Source organism: Grus americana, chromosome 3 (genome assembly GCF_028858705.1).
Source record: "Grus americana isolate bGruAme1 chromosome 3, bGruAme1.mat, whole genome shotgun sequence".
Lineage (NCBI taxonomy): Eukaryota > Metazoa > Chordata > Aves > Gruiformes > Gruidae > Grus > Grus americana.
In genome coordinates, this window is record NC_072854.1 from 64,852,463 (window position 1) to 64,880,215 (window position 27,753).

Here is a 27,753-nt window from a genome sequence, read left to right on the forward strand (position 1 = left end):
TCCTGGTTTTAAGGTGTTTGCAAATTCTTTTTTTTTTTTTTTCTTCTTTTTGCTGACTCTTAAAAAACTCCGTGTGAGTCGCGTTTAAGCTTGGAGACACCCTGTCTTAAAAATAGTCCAGTACATCCTCTAGTTGCCTAAGAACTTTGCAATCCAGAAATGAAAAAAATTAAACTCCTTGGAAAATACCAACCTTCATGTAATCATATAGCGGCTCAGGCCAAAATCCAGCACCAAGGGCTTGCTCACTCACACAGCAACTTGAAAAAAAAGTTGTGTTTCTTAGTCAGAAACTTTCAAAAACTTCCCCTGAAAAGATTATCTGCACAACACAATAGTAAAATGATAAGTGAAAGCTAAGGTTCACAAATAATAAACAGATTTCAGCAGTTGTGACATTTGGTATTGTCTTAAAGCCCTAGGATTTTTGACAGAATCTGAAAATCTGGGTATATTCCAATTAAATAATGGCACAATCTGCCCTGATAAACAATATTCTCCAAACTAAAGAAATCAAGTCCATATAACAGTCACCTAATAATTATGTTGCTGCAGAATTCAGCAACCTGCTTTAAGCTCCTAAGGAAACAACTGAACCGACATATGTACCACAGCATCTCCAGAGAATGTCTTTGGCTGGCCATAGGCATGTGGATCTCAGACATAATCAAATACCAATAGATTTTGAAAACAACTTTTAAGATTATCTTTGTGTGGTCAGCATCTTCTTATTAGTCTGGAGAAAAGGAGGCTGAGGGGAGACCTTATCAATCTCTACAACTACCTGAAAGGAGGTTGTAGCCAGGTGGGTGTTCATCTCTTCACCCAAGTAACAAATGACAGGACAAGAGGAAATGGCCTCAAGTTGTGCCAGGGGAGGTTTAGACTGGATATTAGGAAGTTTGATTAAAAGTGTCAGAGATGCAAACATCCTTGTTCAAGGCCAAGTGCAAGGTCCTGAACATGGGTTGGGGCAACCCTCAGTATCAATACAGGCTGAGGGATGAAGGGGTTGAGAGCAGCTTTGAGGAGAAGGACTTGGGTGTACTGGTGGATGAAAAGCTGGACGTGACCTGGCAATGTGTGCTCACAGCCCAGAAAGCCAACCTGTCCTGGGCTGCATCCAAAGAAGTGTGACAAGCAAGTCGAGGGAGGTGATCCTGCCCCTCTACTCTGCTCTTGTGAGACCCCACCTGGAGGTACTGCGTCCAGCTCTGGGGACCGCAACATAAGAAGGACGTGGAGCTGTTGGAGAGACTCCAGAGGAGGGCCATGAAGGTGATCAGAGGGCTGGAGCACCTCTCCTGTGAGGACGGGTTGAGAGAGTTGGGGTTGTTCAGCCTGGAGAAGAGAAGGCTCTGGGGAGACCTTTCAATACTTAAAGGGGTTTTAAGAAAGAAAAGATGGGGACAGACTTTTTAGCAGGGCCTGTTGCAACAGGACAAGGGGTACTGGCTTTAAACTAAAAGAGGGTAGATTTAGATGAGATATAAGGAAGAATGTTTTTACAATGAGGGTGGTGAAACATTGGAATCTTTGGATTGCTAGCGAAATGCATCTAACAGTTTAAATGATGCTACTGTGAAAAAGGTGCCTTACCACCACACATCTTCAGAAAGGACTTGTGAACACACCAACTATCGAGATTTTTAGTATCGTGGCAATTGTTTCAAAAATAAATACATGCAGGTATTAAGCAAACAGCAGGATCACCATCTACTTCACAAAATGTAATTCACAAAAAGATTTTAAAAATGGAGATTCTCTCCTCTCCTGTATTTGGTCTGTCATGTCTGCCTCCATTTCCTGCCAGAGAAGGAAAGATCAGCTGTACTTTTCTCTACAGGATCCCTACTGCAGACACCTACAGTTTTTCTTGGTTTAGAAAAAACAGTTATTCCCTGCTATGGCTGGAGAACTTCAGAAAACTGAACAAACAGTAAAACTGTAACATCACAAAGGGCTTAACATACACCATTTAAAATGAAATTGCAAAAATGTCTCTCTTGGTATCTTCAGTTTCCCCACTTAGCATAAAATATATACTGCAGAAAAGTTGGAGTTCGATTCTAAGTTGGAAAAGTTGGAGGAGGAGTGTAAGTGTAAAACTTGAGATGGCTGATGCTACTTTTAAAACAATTTCTTCCAGTACTTTCACTAATTTTATGTGAGAACCTTAGAAAGGGGGCAGCTACGGCACCATCACCCCCACTTCAGCTTTGAACAGATCATACACTTTATAACGTGACATCACATCTCTGGAGTAACCTTCTTCCAGTGGTGAACTCTCATTTGAATCAACTGAAACACAAGCATGCATCCACAATTCAGATCAACACCGTTTACACTAGACCTACCAACGTATTTTTGAAAGAGCTTCTAAACCTATCTTCTTGACAATAGGAGATACACTGCGACTCAGAGATTTTCAACGCTTGATCAGAGACTGGAGACACCAGACAATCAAATACAGAGACAACTAAGCAAAGCCTAAAAATAAATTTCTGTGCAGAAATACCATGGGTTTTCCAGCCCAGACAATAACCTTCCAACAATCAACTGTCCTGCCCAGCTCAGTCATTCCTGAAACATCCCAGTAGCTGTTATTAAGACAACAGTAAGAACAAGACACAGAAATATCAGTAGTTTACTACTACTAAGCAAACAACTCTGCCATCTCAAGATAGTTGATAAAATTACCATGTATCCCAGCGACTGCATTTTTAAACTATATACAATGATCCAAATTCAACTTTGGGTTACAGATTTGTCCAGAGGACTGTTAATTACTGACAGCTTGTGCTATTGCAGAATTGGAACGGGACAGCATTTTACAAGTTATTGAGAAGAGACTAGGAGCCTGATTTAAAAATAGTCTGGAAGAGTCAGGTGGGAAACTTCCTGCCAGCTCCAGGGCAGGGCTGACCCCTGGAGCAGAAGATCCAATACGAATGTAAAGAAGGAGGTGGGAGATCAATAACACAGTCAAGGTCAATAAAGTTTACACCTCAGGAAAACCAATCAATAATGCCACAGCTATATTTTCCCCAAATTCTTCTGCAGCATGTAGTATGCATCAAAAGCCTTTTTCCCATCCTTATGCATAATGATATAAACAGTTCTAGGCTTTGGCACCCTTTAAGGATGCTGCAATGCAGCACTGAACAAACCTCAATCCCAGTCCACTTGAGTTAGACAGAAAGGTGGCCTAACAGGCGACCATGCCAGGAATCGTCTAAGCTGATGCACACCAAAACTCAATTTACGTTTTTGTTTTTAAACCATGGCTGGTTTGAAAAATGTGGTGGAAACTACAGCCATTAAAAGTATCTGACGCATCCCACAATGTCTAATATTCTGTACAGAGCACACAACCTGCTCCAGGAATGAAGAAATTAAAACACTGTGTTCATGTAAGCTTTGAAAGTATTTCTTTTTATGTCAGGGCAATTAGCATCCTGTTCCTCTTCAGATTAATTAAACCTAACAGGATGAGTTTAGCATCACACACAGGAAAAAAACTTGCACTCACCTTCAGCTCCTGGAAATAAGAGTGTCTTTTTCTCTGATGCTATTAATTATTTAACCTAACATTGCTACCACCATCTGCTTGGGGACCTGCTTGCACCCACTGAACAGCAGCCCGCTGTCCCTGGTCTGGCCATCGTGTTTGTGGCAAATGTTTGACAAACAAAAGGATGGCCAAGCCAATGAGAAGTTGATGTTGAGCACAACTATGAGGGATCATTCAGTTAGGAGAGGTGCCAAAACTTCTTTGGAGATGCTACCCCGCTACAGGTTTAATTAGCCCTCCCTGGAACAGACTGTGAAACTGCAGAGAAATGGTTTTATAAAAATGGTTTTATAAACCTCTGTCGATGCTTCTGGGCAATGACAAACACGCTCCGCAGCCCTTTTGTGTTAAGACTTCACTGCTCTTAAACTTGTCCAAGCATCCAAAGGACAGCAGACATACAAATGAGAGCGCTGAACCACAGGAGGGAAACTTGTCCCATAGTCGTCGTGGCTCAGATCAGAATTTAGATGAACAAGGGATGAGACCTTCAGGATGAGACCTCTGGGGTGAGCAGCACATGGCCGCTGACCCCTCGCAGAGCGGGTAGCTGAGCACTCCCACGGAAAAGGCATCACACTTGGATAATCTGCCTTTCAACCACAATATTTACAAGCTTTTCTCTCTTCTCCAGAAGCCCAGTCTTCTCCAGCTCATGCTCAGCTGACAGAGACAAGCCCTCACTAATAACCTAGATGGTTGCCAGCATATTGAAAAACAGTTTCCAAACAAAAGCCAGGGGCTGCAGCCTAACAGCCACGAGCTTTGCTTTGGGGAATTCGGCCTTTAAATTAGTAATAGTCAGGCCACAGCCTCCCTGCCTGCACACAGAAGACACGGGGAGGCTGATTAAGTACCCTTCTGCTGTGACTGGAGTAGTGGCGTCGTGGGGTTTCGCATTTATTCTCTTCCAATGACTCCAGGTCAAAACCGGTCAGTTCACAAGTGTGTTGGGTTTGCGTGGCAGGGTTTTGGTAGCGGGGGGGCTACAGGGGTGGCTTCTATGAGAAGCTGCCAGAAGCTTCCCCTGTGTCTGATAGAGCCAATGCCAGCCGGCTCTAAGACGGGCCCGCCGCTGGCCAAGGCCAAGCCAATCAGCGCCTCTGTGATAACATATTTAAGAAGTAGAAAAACACTTAGAGAGAGAGAGTTTTTGGAGCCGGAGAGAGGAGTGAGAAGATGTAAGAAACTCTGCAGACACCAAGGTCAGCGAAGAAGGAGGGGGAGGAGGAGCTCCAGGTGCCGGAGCAAAGATCCCCCTGCAGCCCGTGATGAAGACCATGGTGAAGCAGGCTGTCCCCCGGCAGCCCATGGAGGAAGGATGAGGGGGTGTAGAGATTCCACCTGCAGCCCGTGGAGGACCCCACGCCGGAGCAGGTGGAGGCACCTGAAGGAGGCTGTGGCCTGTGGGAAGCCCACGCTGGAGCAAGCTCCTGGCAGGACCTGTGGACCCGTGCAGAGGGGAGCCCACACCAGGGCAGGTTTGCTGGCAGGACTTGTGACCCCGTGGGGGACCCCACGCTGGAGCAGTTTGCTCCTGAAGGTCTGCACCCCGTGAGAGGGACTCCATGCTGGAGCAGGGGAATGATGAGAGGAGTCCTCCCCCTGAGGATGAAGAGGCGGCAGAAACACCATGTGATGAACTGACCATAACCCCCATTCCCCGTCCCCCTGTGCCGCTGAGGGGGGGGAAGGTTGAAGCCGGGAGTGAAGTTGAGCCCGGGAAGATGGGAGGGGTGGGGGGAAGTGTTTTAAGAGTTGATTTTATTTTCTCATTCCTCTACTCTGTTTTGCCTAGTAATAAATTAGATGAATTCCCTCTCTCAGTTTGGTCTGTTTTGCTCGTGACAACAATTAGTGAGTGATCTCTCCCTGTCCTTATCTCGACCTGCAAGCATTTCGTTATGCCTTTTCTCCCCTGTTCAGTGAATAAGGGGAGTGAGAGAGCAGCTCTGGTGGGCACCTGGCCTCCAGCCAGGGTCAACCCACCACAACAAGTCAGGCGCAGTTTCTGTAACTGCTGTAATGGCAGGCACCGCTTGCAATCCAAAATTCAAGCTGTGTCTTTCCAATCATGCATCATCCCCATAATCCAGATCCCACTGCAGTGTGTTACAGCACCAATTGAGATGTAATTTTGATGAGCCACTTAAAGCATTTTTCTGATGAAAAAAACACAAGAAAACAAGCCCTCTGCCCCCACTTCTGCTTTGGCATAAGAATGTCACTGTTTGTTTTACACCACATATTCTTAGAATAGATCAGATCCAATCTACTTTTCAACTGCTTATTAGTAATTTCTGATTTGTGCAATCCTTGTGCCTCCTTTTGTGCTTTCCAATACAATCTGAAACATGTATTTTGGGGTAGGGTTTTTTTGCACGATATGTTATTAAAACGAAGGCTGTGCCCCCCTCTTTTTTTTTTTTTTTTTTTTAAATAACCAGTCTCTCCCAATCCCAGTTCTTCTGAGACATTTAGGAAATGCAAGCAAAATGCCATCTGTTGGCAATAAGGTAGGACTAAGCCTTTAATGTTGAAACACTCACTTTAGAAAACCCAAGCAGGCAGATTTAATTGACTGACAAGATTGAATTCTCTAAATTGTTGCATATTCCAGGTCCAGTCCTGCGCTTCCTTTCATGTAGTCAGACATATTTCTATTTGATCTGCCATTAACTCATCGCTTCCTTTCTATGAAAGCAATGAGCTGTCCTTGGGTCTTCCTCCTATCAAACCTGCTGCCCCTTCATCGGCTTAAAAATTACAGCACCGGGCTCTGCTCACCTTCCTAAAGAGCTGTGAAGGGGAAGAGAGAGGCAATATATTCAAGGTAGACCTTGGGTGGGATTTTTGTCCTGTTTTAGGAAGCTTCCTGTGCACGTATCATACCGTATCAATTGTCCTTGCCGTGGGCCAGCGGCTGCCCGGAGGCAGGAGACGGCCACCCCGCAGCGCCGCAGCCCCGATGAAGGAGCTGCTCTACAGACCATGATAATGTCCGTCTGGGGGGACAGGAGAGAAGTCGCTGCCTGCCTACTCCTAACCTACACCTGCTGCCCGACAGAACTGCCGTGCATCCGCCGAGAGTGGCTGCTGCCTTCACGCAGCATGAAAATAATAATAATTAAAAAAAAGCTGTCAGGGGCAGCTCTCTAAAGTCTCACTTTCAGAAAGAGCATCGTTCAACATCCCACAGGGTAATCTGATGCCAGATACATGCAGCGGCCAGTCCGCTACCATTCGCTTTTTGCTGTATTTTACACCAGCTAATCCACCTGTATCAAGGTTTTTATTTTTCACTCTAAGAAGCCCAATTCTGCTCAAGACTTACCGCTGTTATCTAAAAAGACCATAGACTTGCAGCAAAATTGCATAAAGTATAAAAATCATGAAGTTTTGTACTCCTTTTGGCTCTTCCAGCCTTGCTCCCATGAGAAGCGATTCCAGGCAGCACGGGTGCATCCATCGGCACAGCAAGCAGACAAAGGCAGGCGGCCACGTGCCAGCAAGGCTGCCTTCTGCAAATTACCAAACAAATTCAGTACCAACTCACCCAGTAGTACTTTCACAAATACGCAGTCACCATGCAAGGCACAATCTTTTCTATTCAAATCCCTTTCATTTTTAAATACAATAATATAGCACAGGGAAAAAAAAAATATAAATTCCTTCTAAAAATCAGATCGCATGAGCAAGCTCCAGGCACCCTATCATTCTGAGATTTGTCCTCTGAAGATACCACTCTGCCAGTTCATTTTCTCTTTTCCACCACTAAGTAGCCTTCACTCCACTCCAGTCTCCCATACGGTTAACATGAATGCGGCAATTAATATGCAATTAATGAAATGGTGCGATCAACTGCTTTTGTTCACAGCAGCAGCTGGTCTGCATGTTAGAGCGTAATTAGACAAATTAAGATGTACCGCTTTTGTTTGCAGATGAACTGACAGCATCGCTCATGCTTAAATGTCACTAAGCCTACTGGTGTTTAGGATTATTTTAAACATGTCTTTTTTTTTATTAACACTACAAGGTATCAATAAGCCAGATTTATATGCTGCCAGCTGCAATGCCAGCAAAGCATGAGTTTGCTTTGCCTCCAGACGTTTGCACTAGCCAACGGAGAGTTAAGGAGAGAAGCGATTTATTTCAGAGAACGGGCGTACTTTTACTTAAAGCATCACAGCCTACAGTATGGAGTGAGTGGCTCTGGACAGGGGACAAAAGCAGAGTTGATATGTAACTGTGTCCAAGCAGAGGTTTGAAAATCTTGAGGATCTAGCAGCATGCATATTTTTCAATGATTTGTCATCAGATTAGGGCAGGGAAACAATAGAGGCCTAAAAATCTGTTGTAATCTATCAGACTTCTAATACCATATCCTTTAGAAGGCATTAGTTTGGCCTACACAGCAGCCATACGGAGGACAAGTGGTTTCAGGGACAGTCCCGAGCTCTTTGGGAGTTGAGAGCAGGAGCAAAACCCCCGCTCCCTGGCAGGGCAGGGGGCCAGGGACCGCAGCACCAGCAAACCCACACGACCCAGATCCCCCAGCGGGCAGAGGCGCTGGGGCGGGTGGCAGCGATGCTCTGCCAGCCTGGCCCCCCCACAGGAGCTGCCATCCAGGAGCCAGGCCCCTTTGCCTGTGCGGGGTCCCCGGCAGGAGCCAGCATCCCCTGCGGAGGCTGTACACCCTTTTCTGACTGTCCCTCACCAGCGGTACGCTGCACAGCCCATATTGTTCCCTCTGAGCACAACACAGAGGTCATCATACCCACCACGTCAATGGCAATACACTGTTTTAATCATTGCATTACCACCTACCACGGGCTCAGCAAAAGCAGCACTGCAGGTTACCTACATTCAAATTGGGGCAGCACATGCCATACACAAAGCATCGAACATGATGCTTGATAAAGTATTTGCAAGGCAACACACCATCACACCTTTCCAAGGGGTCATTATTGAAGCTTCTGACTTCCCAATAGTGTGAGATAAAAACCAAGGGAAAGGACATTGTGGGAGGAGTAGTTGGCACAGTAAAAATAAGGGAGTGACAAGGAAGCCTTTGAAGATTTTCACATTTAGTAGCAGTTAACAAGAAAAGACAAGTAACCAAGAGGATTTCTGCTGCAGGAGCACTGCAAACACACCAAATGCAGCAGAAGCCGTCCACCACCGCAACCCAGCACGCACAGGCATACAACCTGACTCGGATGGGTGGAAGTCACCTATCTGCAAAGTCCTGCAAAATGGGCTCCAGAAGGGATGATATGAGTATCTGCCTTGTTAATTGGAGAATTTGCTTCTTTACTCCTCCAGCACAAGAAAATGCACTGCAGCTATAAAACCTAGTTACCTTTTGTCACTTCATCTCAACACGTTGGCCTGAGGGAGGTTGGGATACAGCAAGAAACACAGCATAGAAAAATGGATTTTGATAACGCTGCCATAATTCGTTTCTGATTGTTAGCGTGACCCCATTAGCCAGGCTGATAAAGGCATCCCTTAAAACGTTTGTGCCTCTACTGCGGAGTTTCACATTCTCCTCACCGTGTTTCAGCTTTAATCCGATTTGAGTCTAATTTTCTCACAGCACTCAAAACCAACTCTCGACTACAGTGCACTAGAAAAGCAACTCCCAGTTAAGATCTGCAAGCATACTGTACCCACCGTCCACAAACCCCAGGAGTTTTAATCAAATTACGCACTGAAGAGCCTGTTCAATCTACCGCTAACCACCACCTCAACCACAGGCTTTCCAATCTCACCTGTTTCACACATGCATTTGCACTTACGTTGCTCCAACTCCTTAATTACAGCAGATGCTCCCTGCTCCGATTGCTGAAAACACTACACAAAAGCCATCTCTGAACTCTCTGTGTTTTCAGACTCCTCCAGCCGCACTTGAGCAACGTTAATGAGCTCCGTACCAAAACCTCCCCGCATCTTCCTTGCGCTCATCTGCTCGCACACAGAGGAATGAAACGTCCACCACCGGCACCTCCTTGCAATGGCGAGCGTAAGTTCACAGCTAGCAGTGAGCGGCCTGGCTAGCAAAGAGTTTTCTTTTGGCAAGGCAACACAGCAAGGCCTCCATACTCGTGTTACTGATTCACTTACTCAGTGCTTCACAACATCCTGACATTCATCTCTTTCTACCCAGCATATTCCAAGTTGTTCTCTATCCCTCCCATCATCCACAATGCTCTCGCATTTGACTCTCAAAAGGGCTTATGAATCCTATTGTAACAGCGCAGGAGACCAAAAACTGGGCCACCATGTGCCCGGCCAGAAAAGGATGGGCAGGGAAGCTTGTTCTCTATGGCACATGCACGGAACCTGCAGCACAATTAGCCAAAAATGTAAGACATACAGAAATGCACACCAGGAGAGTTATTTGTCCAAGATCTGAAGTAATTTTGTACAAATGGACTAGTTCCTTTCCTTTGCAAGGTTTTGGTGGCTTGTTTTGGCCAAATGAACAAAACTTTCAAGAAAACTCAACCGTAAGACAAGCCTTTGCTAACAATACTGAGAGAAAAGGGGGGGGGAGAGGGGGGAAATTCCCTTTTTTTTTTTTGTTAGGCACGCAATAAAAGTTATATTCAAGTTACTTTTTCTTTTCAAAACAAACCAGTTCCCAGCTTCATCTGATGCAATCCTATATGTCAGCTGTTCTGGTACGAGGTGGATGGCGCAGATAAAGCTGGGAGCGGGGATGGCCAGTCACTTGCACGAGGCTCTGTAAGCAGCCGTCCCGGCCGTTCACCACAATAGACTGAGCCCTTCTGTCACTTAGGGCACCAAAGGCCACAAAGGCTTGCTCAGTGCTCCGCACGGCCCAGGATTTGCAGAGATGGAAAGCGATTCGGTCTTTGTTTCACAATGCTAAATGAGAAGGCAAAAGATGAATCCTCCCAAGTCGCAAGGATTCTGGCTCTTTTTTATGTAACATCTTCGATTGGGAAATTTACATCTCATAGCTATGGGAAGAGAAATCTGGGGGAAAAAAGCCATAGCAAAGAGCGAATAGTAAAATACTCAACTTGATTCAGAACATCCTATTCATTTACAAATAGATTTAGTTATTCTTTCAAATTTTTCACAAAACACACATCACACAGAAAGGTCTCAGCTTTACAGATAAGACAGAGCTGTTGTCTTTAGAAAGAGGAATGAATGAAAAAGAAGAAAGCATTCTTTCATGAGCTAGCAGGCACCAAAACACTGAGAAAAAAATCCCAATAACTAAAGCTACTGTTTAACAAACATTAAAAGTAATCTGATACTGCTGCTGGCTTGCTCCCACATCTGTAAAGGAAAGAAAAAACCTCCAAAATCCTTACCAAAACTTTATCATCACAAAAAGCCAACAGATGCCACAGTTTAGCTAGGTTACCAACAGCATACCACATCTTTAAACTTTGCAAATTTGTTAAAATATGAAGCGGCAATGGGAACCAGAAGAGGCAGGCGATGCTCTAACCCGGAGGAGGTGGCAGCCTCCCACGGCAGCAGCCCCTGCCAACAGCCTCAGACTCCAATTCAGCAGGCATTTAAACCAAACCAAACCAAACCAAACCAAACCAAACCAAACCAAACCAAACCCTTTGTGTTTCTGCCAAACCCAGTCAGTGGAGGATCTCAGCTCAGCTTTGTTGCAGGAAAACCAACTCCCAACCACTCCGCACCTCTGGAGTTTGTCTGTAATCACCAACAAACATGCGATGATGACAGTCGCTCCACCACTGTAACACCCTGTTCCTTGCGGGCAGGCGGGCTGTGAAAAGATGTACTGCTGCACTCTGGCTGATTTCAATCCTACGTTGCCTGTTTACAGCCAATCTGGCAGTGAAGAATGGCAGAGGAACAGCATCGCAGATGCTGAAATGAGGCTGAGCTGGTAATGCAGAACTTCCACTTCACACTATCACTAGTTTAACAGTTCTATCAGTACAATCGCTACAGCTTAAAAAACCCCAAACCATAAAACGGTCACTTGATTGACACAGCTGCTACATTACACCACAAATATTTTGGCTATTGACTATTCTGTAGCACAGGTGCTGTAGGGCGAGAGCAGGAGCACCAGGGACTACTGCTGCAGACCATCGAGATCCCCTCAGCGAGGATGCTCCCCCAGCCCGCGAGAAAGGTCATTAATTTGACTGTACTATGTTTTCACACAACCCTAACGCTACCAGGGGCATTTTCTACGGAGTACATCAGCACTGTGAAACCTCTCGAAGAGCAGTTCTCATGACGCTCGATAAGGACCCCAAAGGGAGGCGCCTTTATCAGCAGAGATAAAGCTCAGCCAACAATCCCCTGCTGTGCTCCGCAGTTATCACTTGACCTGGTCCCAGAAAGCACTTCCACTCTTAAACACTTTTGTTCCTTAAAATAAACATTAACAGAGTTTAAAAGCAACACAGCCTCCCTATCTCAAAGAGAAATAGTACCTGTCCCGCAAATAATGCTTTTAACTGACGGCTTAATTATGTTGCCATTCTTTTGTTTCTAGGGAGTGGGAATGAGTAAGAAGGAAAGGGAGGCAGCGGGGCAGAGCTGGTGTCCCACGTATACACGCTTGTACCATGGTGGGACACCACCACTGAAGCACAAGCAGTTCTCCTGGGAAAAGTCAGGGCAGAAAGCAGGTTAACTGATTTTTTGCCATTCACCGTTTCAAGGATCCAACATGAAATGTTGAAACTTCAATGGTTTGTAATTCAAAAAGAACAATAAATGCATAGGGTCACACCAGACATCAGTGAAACTCAGCATAAAGGAACCAACAATAAACTTGGTCTGAAACATGTAAAAAAATTATTCTTAGGGACCAGAAATGGCATTAAAAAGTTGTAGTAGATCACAGGTCAAACAATTCAATTGCTTATATAAGTTCTATATTATACATCAACAAAATTACACACACGCACATAATTTTTAAAATATTAAATAGAATTAAATAGATTTCTTCTCTCTTCATTAGGAATGTGCTGAAGCAACAATAAAAAATGAATGCACCTGGCCAGGGAGAAGAGACACTCCCACTGCCTATATAGGAACTACATCACACCCTTCAGATAGGCAAAAGTTTCCCAGGTTTTTCTTTGCACACCTATTTACCTAATTTCATTTCAGAGGTCATTAAGTTCTCATCCAAGAAGAAACTGGACAGGTCTTCAAAGTGACTTGGCTATTTAAACACAAAAATAACCCACAAAAAAATCCCTGTGTTTCAGTTTCTAAACTTTTTAAATGCAAAGAAGATTTAAGATCATCAGCATGTACTTACTATCTCTTTCTAATGCTGTAGTAATATAAATATTCTTTAAAGTACTGCTCTGTTCCCCATTCCTCTGTCTACTCATCTTCTGAAAAGTTTTATTATTTCACTTGAAGTGCACTTTAGAAAGGAGGGGAGGGACACCTTTCCCTACAGACAGCACAAAGAGAAAAAGGAGGCAGGCTGCAGGGAGGGAGCAGGGATTTCCGAGTGCCCCACCTATGCTCCTCAATCCCATTTCCACACTCCGGAGAAGCAGGTTCAAAGGGAGCAGCCACTCCTGATGCCCTGAGCTTGGCTGCCACAGCAATACCTCCGAGGGCACTACAAGAACCAGCTCTGAAAGTCAACGTCACGACTCCGTAGGAATGAACTAACCCGTCACCCAGCAAGAGTGACAAAATCGTGCCCCTCCAGGCTGGTTGGGGCAGAGGGGGTCCTGCCCTCCTCCCTGAGAGCATCCCTGGAGCTGCTCCATAACACCTCTGGGCAGCCACAGCCTCTTCAGAGTTTCCCCAGATCTTGCAGTACAGAGGCTGTATAATTTTACACAAAGGAAGCATTTTCATTTTCCCCTCTGGATGAACCAGAACTGACCCTCTGCTCTAAAATCCAAAAATTCAACAGATGAGCTGATCCGTAGAGTGAGTGGCATTTTTCTTTCCCCACATTTTAAGAAATTGCTTCCTCTTGGAAAAGGCCTGAAAAACCCATGTGGTAAATCACACTCCTACACGAGAGGACATCAAACGAGGCTTGCTTAGCACTAGATGGAGAGAACTGCAATACAGAAACCAGAAATACACATGGTTTCACTAATCAGTGTGTGTGGCTAGATGGTGATTTTTCAATTGCTGGTAATAACTAGCCATTGTCAGATGATCAGCATGAGACTAATGAGGAAAAGAAAAATCAATACAGTTGCAAATATATTCATGTACTTTTTTTTAAAAAAAAAAAAAAAGGCCCGGTGCAAGATAGCCAGCCAGGTGGCTTTTGCAGGAAAAGCTTTCTTTGTCTTGTGAAATTTCTCTCCCATCACCCTTAAAAACACTTTTCTGAGCAACCATTCTGCGAACAGCTGGGTGCCTTTGCTTAGGTGGTCAGAAAAAAAGGGGAGGCAAGCAATAAGGCTAAAAACAAAACAGCTGAACATTACCATTGTCTGTCCTAGTCTCTATTTCCCATCTGTATTTGCCAGTGAAACTTGAAACTATACGGATTAAAAAAGGAGACATCACAATTCAGGAATTCTTTCTTCTCACATTCAGAGGGAAAATAACCTTAGACCTAGGGTTATTCAAAAGCAGATTTTTTTTTAAAAAAAAGTACTCATCAATTGCATTAAACATCTTTGAGTCTGTTAGACCTTTTTCTTATTTTTCCTGGCCTTTTCATCCACTGATTGTTTCTATGGCTTTCAATTAGAGTGCCACGTCAACAGCTCCACTCCTCTAAAACAATCATTTTGCTGAAAAGGAGCATTATTGAACTGAAAGCAAGAGCTCAAGACCTCTCAAACATAGACATATCACATGCACAAAGACAGTGTCGTCCTGTATCAACTTAGTGGTCCTACCAGATACAATATTTGCATATGCTCTCCTGAAGTGGAAATACACTCTTTTCGTAAGAAATTTTTTCCCAATTCCTTCATCCTCCAAAAGAATAAGACAAATATGAGCATTTTCTTTGTTTATAAATCTGCTTTACTTATTTATTTCCTCAACAATGACAACACCACGCTAAACGACCAAAACAACCCATCTTTCTTACTTGGCCAGAAGGAGTTGTCGTCTTTGCTCAGTAACTTTTTCTTGAGGCGCCCAGGCAGCCTGGTGTGAGTGTTTCCCATTTTGCTGGAATACAGCGGGATAAGTTCCTCCTCCTCATCATCGTTGCAGCTGGGCTGCCACTTGCTCCTGCCGAGGCACCCGACCATTGGGTCCGCGGGCAGGCAGTGCACATAGGCAATCATTGTGAGATGCTGCTCTGAAGGATGTCCCTGCTGTCCCCAATGGCTAGTTTGGAGCAGAAGGGAGTGGCCTGCTCATAACCCTTGAACGGACGCATTCAAAAGACTGCGAAGGAAAAGATTTTTCTCCTCCTCTGCAATTAGGCAAGCTAAGCTATTCGGTTATGCTGGGATCTGTTTTGAATAGGATTTTGTCAGTCCTTAAAAAAAAAAAAAAAAAAAGAAGGAAAACAAAACAAAAAAAAATCAACCACCTGGTTAAGCAGCTCGCTCAGCTGCTGGATGCCCTGCCCCTGCCCTGCACCAGCCCCAGCTCACAGCCACCGGCAGGAAAACACGGGCTGCAGAGAGCTGGGAAAGCCGGTCACCTGCCACAGACTGCAGACTTCTCCCTTCCTGCTTCCACTCCGGTTTGCTGCTTCTCTTAAGCCTTATCCCCGATTATTCACCGCCCTCTGAACAACAGGTACTATGGCCATACGCAGATGGCCATGTCCGAGAAGCTTATTTAAAGCTAACTTACTGTAATCGCCGTGACACTGACGGCTAGAGAAGCGTAACGTGGCAGGAATCTGCCAAGAACAAGAACACTCACCTTCTTCTAGAATGCAAAAGCAGGAAAAATATACAGACTAAAGAAAAAAAGAGCAAAGTGTCACCATATCAGTACTTGGATTTTAATAAGGAAACTCCCTTTCAAAGTCAGAATCATAATGATTGTCACCAAAAGAAGGCGGCATCTTCCAGGTTAGACAACAACTGGATGGATGGTGAACACAAAGCACCAGCAGTTATCAGTTTGCACGTAGTTAGGACTGCATAAATACATAAATCCTCACAATGCCTCTAGAGGGTAGGTATTACTCCTATTCAAAGATGAAGACATAGTCTCAAAGGGATTTAGTAACCTGCCCACGGAGTGGAAAAGCCAGGATTAGAGTTGAGGTATTCTCAGTTCTTCAGCCTCATCCGCAAGCCATTAGTCCATGGCACCTCTCCCAAATACTGCATTATTAAGCAAGTTTCCATGCTGGTAACCGCGTCAACCGTAATCTCACATCCCCTATACTGTTTTTCTCCGGGATCCAGGAAGCGTGCCCTTCCTGGGCTTTTGAATTGGCTGCAACAGCACAGTCAGATTGGGACAGCAAGAAAAACAGCACATAAAGACACATGCACCCTGCATTAACAGCAACATTTTGAAGTTTGCTTTTTATTTTATATCACTCGAAAGATTACATGGGGTAATGTTTTTAAAAAATGGGAAGATATCAAACTCTAAGTACAACAAAGATCGATTCTTAGTCTGCTTCCTTAACTCTTTATAAACGCCTTGGTCGCAGCCCATACCATTCATGAAAGCAGCTGCTCCATATATAGGAGCACAACAGTGTCAGGTAAGTATTTATGCATTTTAGAAAAGGCTTTATCTGCTGATTGGTTGATATCTACGATAAACTTTTGGACAGAAAAAACCGTGACTGTTTAACAACAACAACAAAATCAGCTGAGATGCACATCTCCTCTTTCTCCCTTTCGCACACACGCATCTCCTGCTGCCTTGGTGCTGCTGCTGCCTGCGCTGGCAGCTGCAGCCCGGGAGCAGGGTGGTTACACCAGCTGCCTGCAGGCACTGCACCAGTGTGGCATCACCATTCAAACATGCAAAACACAGAGCACCACCCAGCATAAACTGTCTGCAACGCTGACTCAATGGTACTGGCACAGTGTAGAAAGTTAGCAAGAAACCAGCGTGTTTGGTACTTGGGGGCTTTTTTTGTTTAACGTCCTGTTACTTTGCACTGTGACCTGAGCAAGTAATTGTCATTGTAGAGTGTTTTATACACACCTCGCATGGTCGACTCTCAGCAAACCCGCAAACTGATGAAAACAGGTCTTACAATGAAATGTGTCACGTACTTTAACAACTTTATTAAAGAGGGATGAAACAAGCCTTGCCTACAATTTTACATTTTTTGACAACAATTTCAAGTATCTGCAAAAATATGGATGGATTGGGGAAAACGTGCCAACAGCATGGGCAGTAGCTGTCAGCACTGCTGGCTTGTCTGTACATATAGCAGAAACTCACCGGCATAAACTGAATGCTGGCAACCAGGCTTCTGAGGCAAATACAAATTTACAAAGTCAAGTACATTTACTCATCAGACTATGAGAAAGACAAACTGTGATTAACACTAGCCGAGTTCAACTCACTCATCAACCACAATGATATTCTTGCATCCGCCAGAATAAATGAATGTCTAGACAGTCCTCCTGGGTGGGATGAAGCTTTGACAGTGCTGTTAGTGAACCAGTTCATAAGGAGGCCCCATTAATGCCTCCCTAATGGGACAGTATCTCTGTAACCCACTTGTCTAGCCGCTGTGCCTGCTGTCTCACCCTTCCGATTCCCTGCGATTATCAGGGTCTCGGGAAGAGTCACTCTCATAGATGTGATGCACAACACTTCTGAGCATCCACTGGCTATTGATAAAAGAGTGCATTGGGGCGTGTATTTATTTCTCCTGCAGACAGGAACAGTATCTTTTATTAGACAAGAATACAGTTGGATTTCTGTTAAGCTTTTTATTTTAATGACTCAAAATCATGTTATCAAATTATATTTCAAAAGGACATCGGTTGATGATTGCATGCAGTCTTTGTATCTCTATGCTGTCCCGTAACTTGACCCAAAAGTTAAGTGTACATCTACACACCAAATCAGTATTATTAGGTAACATGCAGTGCAAACACAGGAGCACGAAGACAGGGGACACAGACAAAATTCAGTGTTCAGCAGACTCAGATGCTCCCAAACACTTAACAAGATGACACAGGATAACATACTGGCCGAGGTCCCCACAACATTTACCATGCACTTCTCTAGACTACAGACATACTCAATTAGCCATGTTTCCAATGCGTGCTCACGAAGGAGGGCTGATGCACAGTAATGGGATCGAGGCTGAAATCCAGTTTAACAAGTATATTTACCATATGGTAGGCATTAATGTCCCCACAAATTTTTCACTTGAAGAATAAATCTGTTCTTCCCTAAAGCCTGGAAGATCTCGGTAACATATATGATAACAGATTTGATGGTGGTTATGGTCTCAGCTATTAGCAAATGCAAAACCATAAAGAGTTAGGAAGAGGATGTACTATCTCGCGTGAGAAAGACACTGTGTACATTGCCTCTTCCTCTTCTAGTCTTCCGCCCAAAATCCTATAAAAAGAAATTATTATTTTATACTGTGTCTATATGGAGCAATAATCTAAGTTTGACGAAGTCAAAATTTCACCTGAAATTTGACCTCAGAACTTCTGATTAAACCTCACTTCTACTGCAGCTATAGTACTGTTTTATTTTTTCAAATACACAAAAGGGAGGCTGTTCGTTTTTCTCAGCCTTGGGCTATCATTTACATAAAGATTTCCCAAAAATAACATTTTATTTCCTTTATTATTCTTTTTCACACCTTTTAAAAATTGACCTATTAGTAATGCAAGTATGAATGTTCTGAGCAGACTGTTAAACTTTCATCTTTATCAGCATATTTCATTTTTGCTAAACCACCACAGTGAGGCTCTATTAGGAAGCGCTTGAATAATTAGGGAGAAAATTGATTACATTATACTGGAAACAACATTTGGTCTAAAGAAAAAAGACTGGTAAGAGTTTGACAGACTCCCAAAACTATGACTAACTCAGGGATTACAAGAAACAAAATGAAAAAAAAACCCAACCCAAGAAAACATTAGCCCTTTTATCAGACAAGCATCTATGCTCCTGAGTTCTGAGAAAAGCAATGATACTGATGACTTATTACACACAGGAGTTTAAAAAGCATATAGGATATACCTAATGGGAACTCAGGGGATTTGGAATCACAAAGTATGGTCATGTCAGTCCTCCTCTCATATTAAGATAATCTTTATAAATATACTACATAAAAACTTGTATCATCAGTCTTTATGTACAATTTGTAGATCCTCTGGATAGAAGGAAAATGGTAATATGCACAATGTAGTGAAACAGTGGCACTTCTATGAACACCATGCACAACAAAACCATCAAATGAAGTAATTTCTGATGCAGGCCCAACAGCCACATTGGAAATTAAAGAGAGCTTGTAGAAATCCACGGGGATAAACTTTGCCCTAATTAGACAGCGATTCTATTTTTAGCAGCAATGGATTGACGTATTCCGGGCTTTTTGGCTGATCAGCTGGAGGTTTTAAATTGTACTTAAACGGTTATTTTTAAAGCAAACAAGAAAAAAAATTATTTATACATTAAACATTTCATTGGAGCCATATAGCATTAAGTAAGTCTTAAAATAAAAAGTATCCGCCCTTTGCAGATGGACAAGTTGGGACACAGCAAGAACAAGGACATGCCCATTGCAGCAGAGCACCCTAGCATCCTCAGGAGCCGGCAATGGCCAGATCAGACACGGGATGTCCTGCTCTCCCAGCCCGTGCGTATACCTCCCCTCTTTCCTGTGCATTAATTTAGTGTGTCTGAAGTCTTAACTCGTGTCCCTTCAACACACATACAGCAGACAAAAGCTAAATAATGTCAAAAACGAAGAGAAAAAAAACCCTTCAGGTATTGTAATTCACTTTTTAAGTGAGTATGAATCTCAAACAGGAAGCGAGCAGGAGGTATCAGCTTTACAGTGTTTAAAGCAAGCCCAACATTTGACGAGCTCATACAATACCGACAGGCATCAGGGCGCAGGGGAGATGAAAGGGACCTGGGCGGGGCGGCAGGCATCACTGCCAGGATGCACACAAAGCTTCATGATGCTCCAAAAAGCTCTCTCCACGTGGCCATCTTCACATTCTCCAGCATTACCTCTATCCCCTACTACTTTCATGGATGTATTTTTATCATATGCTTGCGATCACACAGCATCTATCAAGCTTTTAACTTTTTTTTAAAAAGGACCCAAGTAATAAGGCACGTGCGGCTTAAAGAGCTCGACTGGCATGACAGCTAAAAGCAGTCCTAGCAAGCAAATACGCTTTGTAAAAAGCTACAGCAAGTGCTGCTGGCAACTGTGTGTGCCTAACAAACTGGATGCAAACCCCTGAATGCTGGGGCATTTGGCTAATTTAATTTCTGGTATCCGAATAGCCGGTCCTAGATTCAAAGTGTCACCCTTAGGCAAACCTCAGCCCTCTGCAGGCACATCAAATCTGCAAACCGTTCGATACAGCGGGCACCCGTAAAACGTAACAGAAAACAACAAGAACAAAATAAAAACAAACTAAAAGGATCGTGAGGAATCAATGCCTTGATAGAAAGCAAAAAAATCTTTACAAACCCTCCTAACGTAACTGTCTTGCTTTCTAGCACTCTCCAGCAACTATAGGCCTACTAGCAAAACAACTCCTCTGGTTTCACATTCATTGTAAGCTCAGAATTAACACCCTTCCCATTAAAACCATGCAGAGATTGCTGCACAGACTTTTGGTATCTTTGTTTCCATCAACAGCCTTTTTCTGTCTCTTCATATACAAATCTCTTGTGCTGACAGCGGGGGAGAGTCTTTTCTTACTATCTGAAACAGCCACCCCATATCTCCCCACTGCATCAATTCTGAACATACCCATTACCCTCTCTTTTATACTTTAATTTAATTTTTCCTTTGCTGTTATATAATAGCCCCCTGTAATTATTTTTAATCAAATAAGTATTTTGATATACAGCACATATGTAAGACACCAGAGGAGAAAAACACACTTTGTATTACATTACTGGCAGTCCCTGGGCACTTAAAAATACACTTCTGTGTTCCAATTATTCATCTTTACTTTCAATTAGGAAGCCTTCTTAAGAGCAACGAGCAATGTCATATGTCTAATGTTAACTCTTGATCACTGCTTTGCAATATTTAAATGAGAAAGCACATAAAGCCACCTGTATAAGCAGCAGGTAACTCAGAAAAGCCTTTCTATGCTTTTCTGTTTTAGCTCTGTTGCCCCACAAAAAGAAAGATAAAAGTATTTTGGTTGGTGCATTCTGTGAACCAGACCACCTTCAGGAAGGGGGTGACGCACATTTGGGACAGAAGACAGAGCCGTTAGCGAGACAGAAGCAATTAGGTGTTAGTGCTGGTGGTTGGAACAGAAGCTATTCTTGCTGCCCTACTCCAGGGGCTGGGTCCCACGCATCTGCTGATCCTTCTGAAAACACAGAGCAAGAGATGATGCTGCCAAAAGCCGGGGGAGAAGGCGGCTTCCAGTCTGGAGCCACAATGTATGGCAGCACCGGTTAACGCTGGTACACCCACGCACTCTGCGAGCAAAGGAGTCACATCTCTACCAGCTTATTTTACAACTCATATTAAATGGCAATTCCGACAGAGTAGGGTAGGATTACCCGTTTCAGGTCTGTTGTTTAAAGTCATTACCATGGTAACGGGAAGAGAAAGAAGTCGTCTTCCCACTCCTATTTTCTCTCACAATTTCTTTAACAGATTTAAAAGCCTGAAGAGGGAAGCACCTTTCCGATACCAAGCAGCAGCAACCTCCCTGCCACCCAAGCAGCTCACTGGAAGAGTCCACACACAGCAGGATTTTCAATACAAAAACCAAAGCAACTCACGCTACTTGACAAAAGCCACTGTCAGAAGGCTACAGCATCCTAGCCCTCCTCCTTCTGGAGAAGATGCTTTGCTGAGGCTGCCTGCTGTTCGTGTACATCATCACCGCTGTCAAAAACGCAGTGCCACCTCCTGGACACGCACGTTCCCGGGAAGGCTTGCTTCGGCCAGGTGGGTAATGGACATCCAGGAGGGCTTTCAAGATTAAAACGATAAAAATTCTTAAAAGAATTCAAATCCATATCAAAAGAGTTCATGATTTTTAGTGGGTACTTCTAAAAAAGTTTCATTTTCACACAGTCAGTGCACTTTGATGAATGCACTATAAATAATTGCTGTTAAGTTCCATGGAGTACAGAAAAAAAAGTGAAACTCAGTCTTACTAACAAAGCGCTGCTTCAGTGTATAGTAAAGTAAATCTGAGATGTTAAAAAATGTGCTAATCTGCTGCTCAACTATTTTACACAGAAACCGCTAGGAAATACACATCCCTCTGCAAGGTCGAGACTTTCCACTGTGTAGGGCACAACACCCAACATCGAAGAGCTGCTGCCAGGCAGAGGCATTCCTTCACTCCTTTTCAGACCACAGAGCAGCAGCTAATGCATTAGATACAAATACATTACAATATAATGCAACAACATTAAAAAGTCAATGAAGGGGCAAGAACGGCAAACTTAATTGTCAACAGTCGTGCTTTTCACGTTGCAGCCTGGAAGGGTCTTCCTGCACATCAGCATACATTTTGGCCGCATGTTAGTTCAGCTCAGGGATGCTCTTTTTGGCACGACCCTGGCCACCTCCACGTCCCGTGCCACCAGTTTGCAGCGCAGGAGCAAGGACCCCAACGACTACTCCACACTACAAAGCCCTCTTCTCTTGTGTTGTGCTACTTGCTAAGGTGGACATAGGGTCTCAGTAATTGCTATGTGCTTAAGATAAGGTAGTTTTATTATTTTTAAATGCGCAACAATGAAAAAAATAACCTTGTCACACACTTCTGTCAGCAGCCTAAGGAAAGGTTATATGTCAGCAAAGAGAAGTATGTTGAAAGAACTAAACCAATACTTTACACCAAATATCATCACATTAACCTGGAATAGTTCGGTAGAAGATTTTTAATCTGAAGTGTCACATTTGCTTGAAAATCATATTTATGCAAGATAAGCCAGTTGGCATTAGCTTCTTAGGAATTAGGGCTAAGTAGAGCGCACCTACTTTCCAACAGGTCACATAAAGGCTTTTTAAAAAGAGTACGTAAACTCTTGGATTTACAGACAGACAGCAGAGAATCAAATTCCATTAGAAAGAGTAATGTCAAAAATATGCACCCATTTCCATGGAAAAGATTAAGCTAATGAGGAGCAATATGAAGTAGCAGTATTTCAATTCAAAACAAAGTCACACCCTAGGAAGAATGTTCTTCTCGAGTTCCAGATCAGTAATATATCTGTATGATGTGTAAACTTTTTAGTATCAATTATGTAGTCTCGATTTTTACGGAAAATTCATATTGACTTGTCACTTTTGTATCTCTAACAACAAACTTTCTGGACTGCTGTTTCATGCAGAACACAAAGTTACTGAAGTCAACTGTTCTTAGAATACCTGATTTGCCAACAAAAGGATTGATTAAATGCAGGTGCTATAGCTGCTGCGCAGCTTACCGGTACCCTTCTTTCTTGGTATCTGTAAAAAATACAAGTCAAATGGAGGAGCTTCACAAAATCACCTGGAAAGAGCAGCCATCTGTACACATGCCACAGTAAGCGCACAAATTAACAGATACTGTTGTCTATAGGTTTCATTTCCAGTCTGTTCACTAGCAAAAAAGAAATTACACTAACCCCAAATTTCCAAGCAATATTCTTGAAAGTAAGTCTCCTTTCCGATTACCCTCCCTACGTGCCAACGTTGTGTCAGAGAAGGATCTCCTCTGCAACAACCCTGACTGAGCAATGCAAAATGCCTTGCTTATGGCAAGGCCCATATCAAAGCCATAAACTAGGACATGGAAAATGTATATAATTCTTCAAATCTATGCTTCTGTTAATTTCAGAATTACATATTCTGAAACTCTGTATTTTGACAAAATACATCCTCCTCAGGCTACTGGATCAAGACAGATTTGAAGCTGAAAAGATCATTATAAACTTTTCTGTTCTTCGGAAGAGTCACTCGGCCTTTACAAGTACTTTGCATTACACTTTTTTTTTTGAAGAAAAATGACAGTAAAGCCACACAAATCAAGATGATAATTCAAGAACAGGTTTCAAAATTCTAGCAGAAAAGTATAATTATTTTTAACTGATTTGAAAACAATCCTTTAAAAAGAGAAGCAATAAGTAATCAGAGCAACCTCTGCACAGGAGAACAATGTGGGAAACCCTTTAAGATCTTCAGGGTGGAGCTACAAGCTGTTTGACCCACCAAGGTGGGACATCTCTCACCACGGCAATCCCCTGGACAGCCATGGTTTGCGTGGGGAATGGGCCCACCTGCAGGGTGCTGCATGGATGATGGCTCCTGGTTGCCAGCAACTACAAAAACCTCATTATGATCTCGAATTTATCCGAGGTATGAAACTGGGACAACAAAAAGCAAACCTGACCAACTAAAGAAGGGTGCATTTGTGCATTCAGGCGGTGGAAAGCTTTTCTCCAATTTATTTAGCACAAACATCCCTGCAAATTAAGCCTTCAGGCAAGAGTGTCCAATTGGTTGACCTTAATAATGAAGGGAGGAAAACCCTGGGTTTTTCTCATCACTTAAGCGCCATGCTTCTTTATCCCGCATAAGCACGTAAAAGACGCAGCAATTCTCTTAAGGCTAAAAGACGCATAAAATAATCCAAGACTTTGTGACTGAGGCGCAGACAGAAAGCACATTCCCCTCCTAAAGAGCAGGATCTGCCATTGCTGAAGATGCCTTTGGTTCAGGACCACAAGTATTAGTCCTTGTCTTCACTATGGGATGAGGCTAAAATTCCCGGTTTATCTTTCTGTTTCAGCAACTATTGATGGGTTTAAATTAAAATGGGGATGGATTAAAAATCAGAAATGGAAAGGGGCCAGGATGCTGTGCTGCAAAGAGCAGATTTCCAACAGGTCTCTGGATTAGGAGGATTTGTGGGCCAAGAAAGACCTTAGAGCAAGCAGCCTACAGTGAGACACGGCAGTATCTTACTCCGTGCGTAACTGCAGCGCGTCACAGGAAAAAGAGCAAGAGAAAATTGAAGGGTCCCATCAAGGTCTGAAGCCCCTGTGAGAGCAGGAAATCTGTAAGATACAATTTCCAAGGAGAGCGGAGCACACCCAGGGCTAGAAGAGGACAGGAAAAGCCCAGCAGTCCCGACTCGGCTGAGCTTGCAGGAGATTTCCGCCTCAGCCGCGCCAGGCGCTCGGTGCACAGGAAGGATGGGGTGAGCCGCTGGCACCTGCGAGCCAGCCCGATGTCTCCAGGACCTGCAGCACACCCGGCTCCTCGCCCTGCCTTTCCCTGCGGGCAGCCTCCAGAGCAGCACAGCAGAATAAAGAGAAACTTCAGAAGCCACAATTATGTATTTAAATGGATAATTCTTCCTGGTCTTCACAGGAGGACCAACAGAAGCACTTAACCGCGGGATGACTACGACAGACGCACGGTACAAAATGCAATCCTGACCCCAAGACTCCACGTAGCCCGAAGGCCCTCTGTCACAAACGACCCTTACCAGCTCCACAAATTCTGACTTAAACTCTCCCCGAACTTATCAAGAACTATCTTAAAAACACTTCTTTGTCCACATTATCCTGTTTGGAAGTCTGTTCCACAACTTCCCTCCTCGGATGGTTTGGAACCTTTTAATGTCTGACTTCAATTAATTCAGAACGCACTCGTAACCATTCATCTGGTGCCAATACTCTCCTTGGACTTCAACAGGTTTCCTCCCTCCTTGTGGTATCTACCTCCCAAGCTACCAGCTAGACTAAATAAGCCATGCTTTTGTAATCCCTCTGCATACAACCAGCAATTAAGCTTAAAATATTTTAAAGTCTGAAGGTCCAGACAAGTTACACAAGAGCTTCAAATGCCAGAAACTTTTTCTTATTTTTTTTTAAATGCAGCTAGAAAAAGTGGGATGCTCTAGAGGACTGGAAGTCAGACAACACTGGGATAGTATTAAAAAAAAAAGATGCCTGGGGTAATTATAGGCTGTTTTGCCAGACATTAACTGCAAGCAGGATCACAGCTGTGAAAGGACTCTGAATAAAAGAATTAATAAAATTTTTATCTCTTAATACCAGGCAATGTGTTTTCACAGGGAATGGGTCTCCCATTTGAGAAAGGTTTATGGCATTTCCCCAGAAGTAACAGCGGCCTTCTGCACAAATGCTGCTGGGGGGAAAAAAAGCCAATGTAGGAGACTGACAAGCATAGACAGTACAAATCTGGTAATGCTATACTTAAACAATGTGAAATCGTTACTATGCTTAAACCACTGAAAAATGTATGAAGATATTTATAGGTTTCAAGTATGTGCATGCTGTTTCAAAGACCACTTCAACATGAAATTCTTTCAATGCTTATGAATCCAATCAGCTGTGCATCCTCCTTTTTACATCTGTTTTAATATTCTCTAGCCTGCACGCTTTTGCTGTTTAAAAAGTGTTGGCTTCTTGCTGCAATTTTACAGAAATTCACTGCCCTCTACTACTGCTTTACACAGTAATCACCATCTGCATTGTGCTCGCAGCCCTCCAGGTGACAGAGGGGGTTAATAGATATTGTTTAAAAGCAAACATCAGCAGGTCAAGGAAAACAGCAGATGATCTTTTTACCTATGATTCATTTACTAACAGGCCCTCTTTGGGACTGCAGCGCTGTGTGAATTGTGCAAACGGCTCCTGTTGCAGACTGCAGTAAAGAACTAGATGCGGAGCAGAAAGGCAGAGCGTGCATTAAATGCTCACGTGAAAGTAAAACCAGAGTCTAAGGAAAAGCTGTCTGTTAATTATATAGTTGTGACAGTAGATGAGTTGATTTTCATAGAGTCTTAAAGACTGAACAACACCACCTGAGTAAACTAATGGACTACATGCATCAAGTATTTTTGTCTGTGTGTATTTATACTGCACTGTGTTTGAAAAGCACAAGCTGAATTCAAGCACTGGAAGCTAGGCACATACAGAAGCCTATCCTGACCTCCACATTTCCAACCATCAGCTAAAGATTTACTGAAGGAGAGGTTCAATACTAATTGATTTCACAGCTGAATCTATACGACTTGCCTTGTCACCATACCACTTCAGGGTGAAAGCCCCCTGTGCCCTGGGAAAGGCTGGTGTATCTGCCAAAAGAGATTTTTATCTTAGTGCCTGATTGTGTTCACCCTGCTTCACCCACTGCCACTGGCCTTCTTAAAAATTTAACGGAAAAAATAGGTGCCCACACCCTGTTCTATGACCAAAAAAAGCAAAGCAAAACCACAGCAAACAATAGGCATTCATTCTGCAGGTTCTGTGCCCGTGCCACGTGGTGGTCTCCTCAGAGGTGGTCAAATGAAATAGCTCCAAGGAGTGGAACAACACGCTTACACGCTGTGGTGAACAAACCTATTTACGGGCAACGTCTGAATCACAGAACCAAGAGCTGGGGTATGCCACTCTCCCCCGATGGGTCAGCACGGCAGAAGTACTCTCTGGGGTTTCCGTGTGCCCCGTCCGCTGCAAACAGCCAAGAAACAAGTGGGGCAGGCAGTGCGGGCATGGCCACAGCTCGGTCCCCCAGGCACTCCCCTGCCTTTGGAAATTCACTTTGCTTTTATATATGCTGCTCCCCTTCCAATGTATTTAGATTGTAAATTCATCCAAGCAGAAACAGTGAGTGTTTTACACCATTGTACAACATTACCCAACAGGACCGTAGCCGTGGGTGGAGCAGCTGCATGATACTTAAGTGAAAAAAAGTAGAAGTACACGGGGATCTTCAATATTTCTGAGCACCTGGCTAACTTCAGTGAGAATGTTACTATCTAGATCTATAATCTTCCTTTCGTTATTTTCAATTTCATTCTGTACTTCAGGCATAGTTAGAAGCGATTCCCATTCACTGCCACCTGACAGAACGGCCGGTCCTGTGCCCGATGCTGTTAGCCATGCTCAGCCACGGACACGTCTTTCCCCACCTCCTACCTCTCCTGCCTTCAGCAAGAGCTAATACAGCTGTCGTTTAACCATCAAAACCTTCAAACTTTAAGCAGTCTTAAACACTAAAATCTCTTTGGTAATTAAGTAAAAACTTTTTTTTT

The 27,753-nt window shown here is 43.6% G+C and overlaps 1 protein-coding gene across 14 annotated transcripts in view; it reads right to left on the reverse strand.

Moving 5' to 3' along the window:
• Window positions 1–27,753, reverse strand: part of NHSL1 (NHS like 1) — a 185,025-nt gene that overhangs the window by 59,378 nt on the left and 97,894 nt on the right. The gene's annotated exons all lie outside the window — the stretch shown is intronic.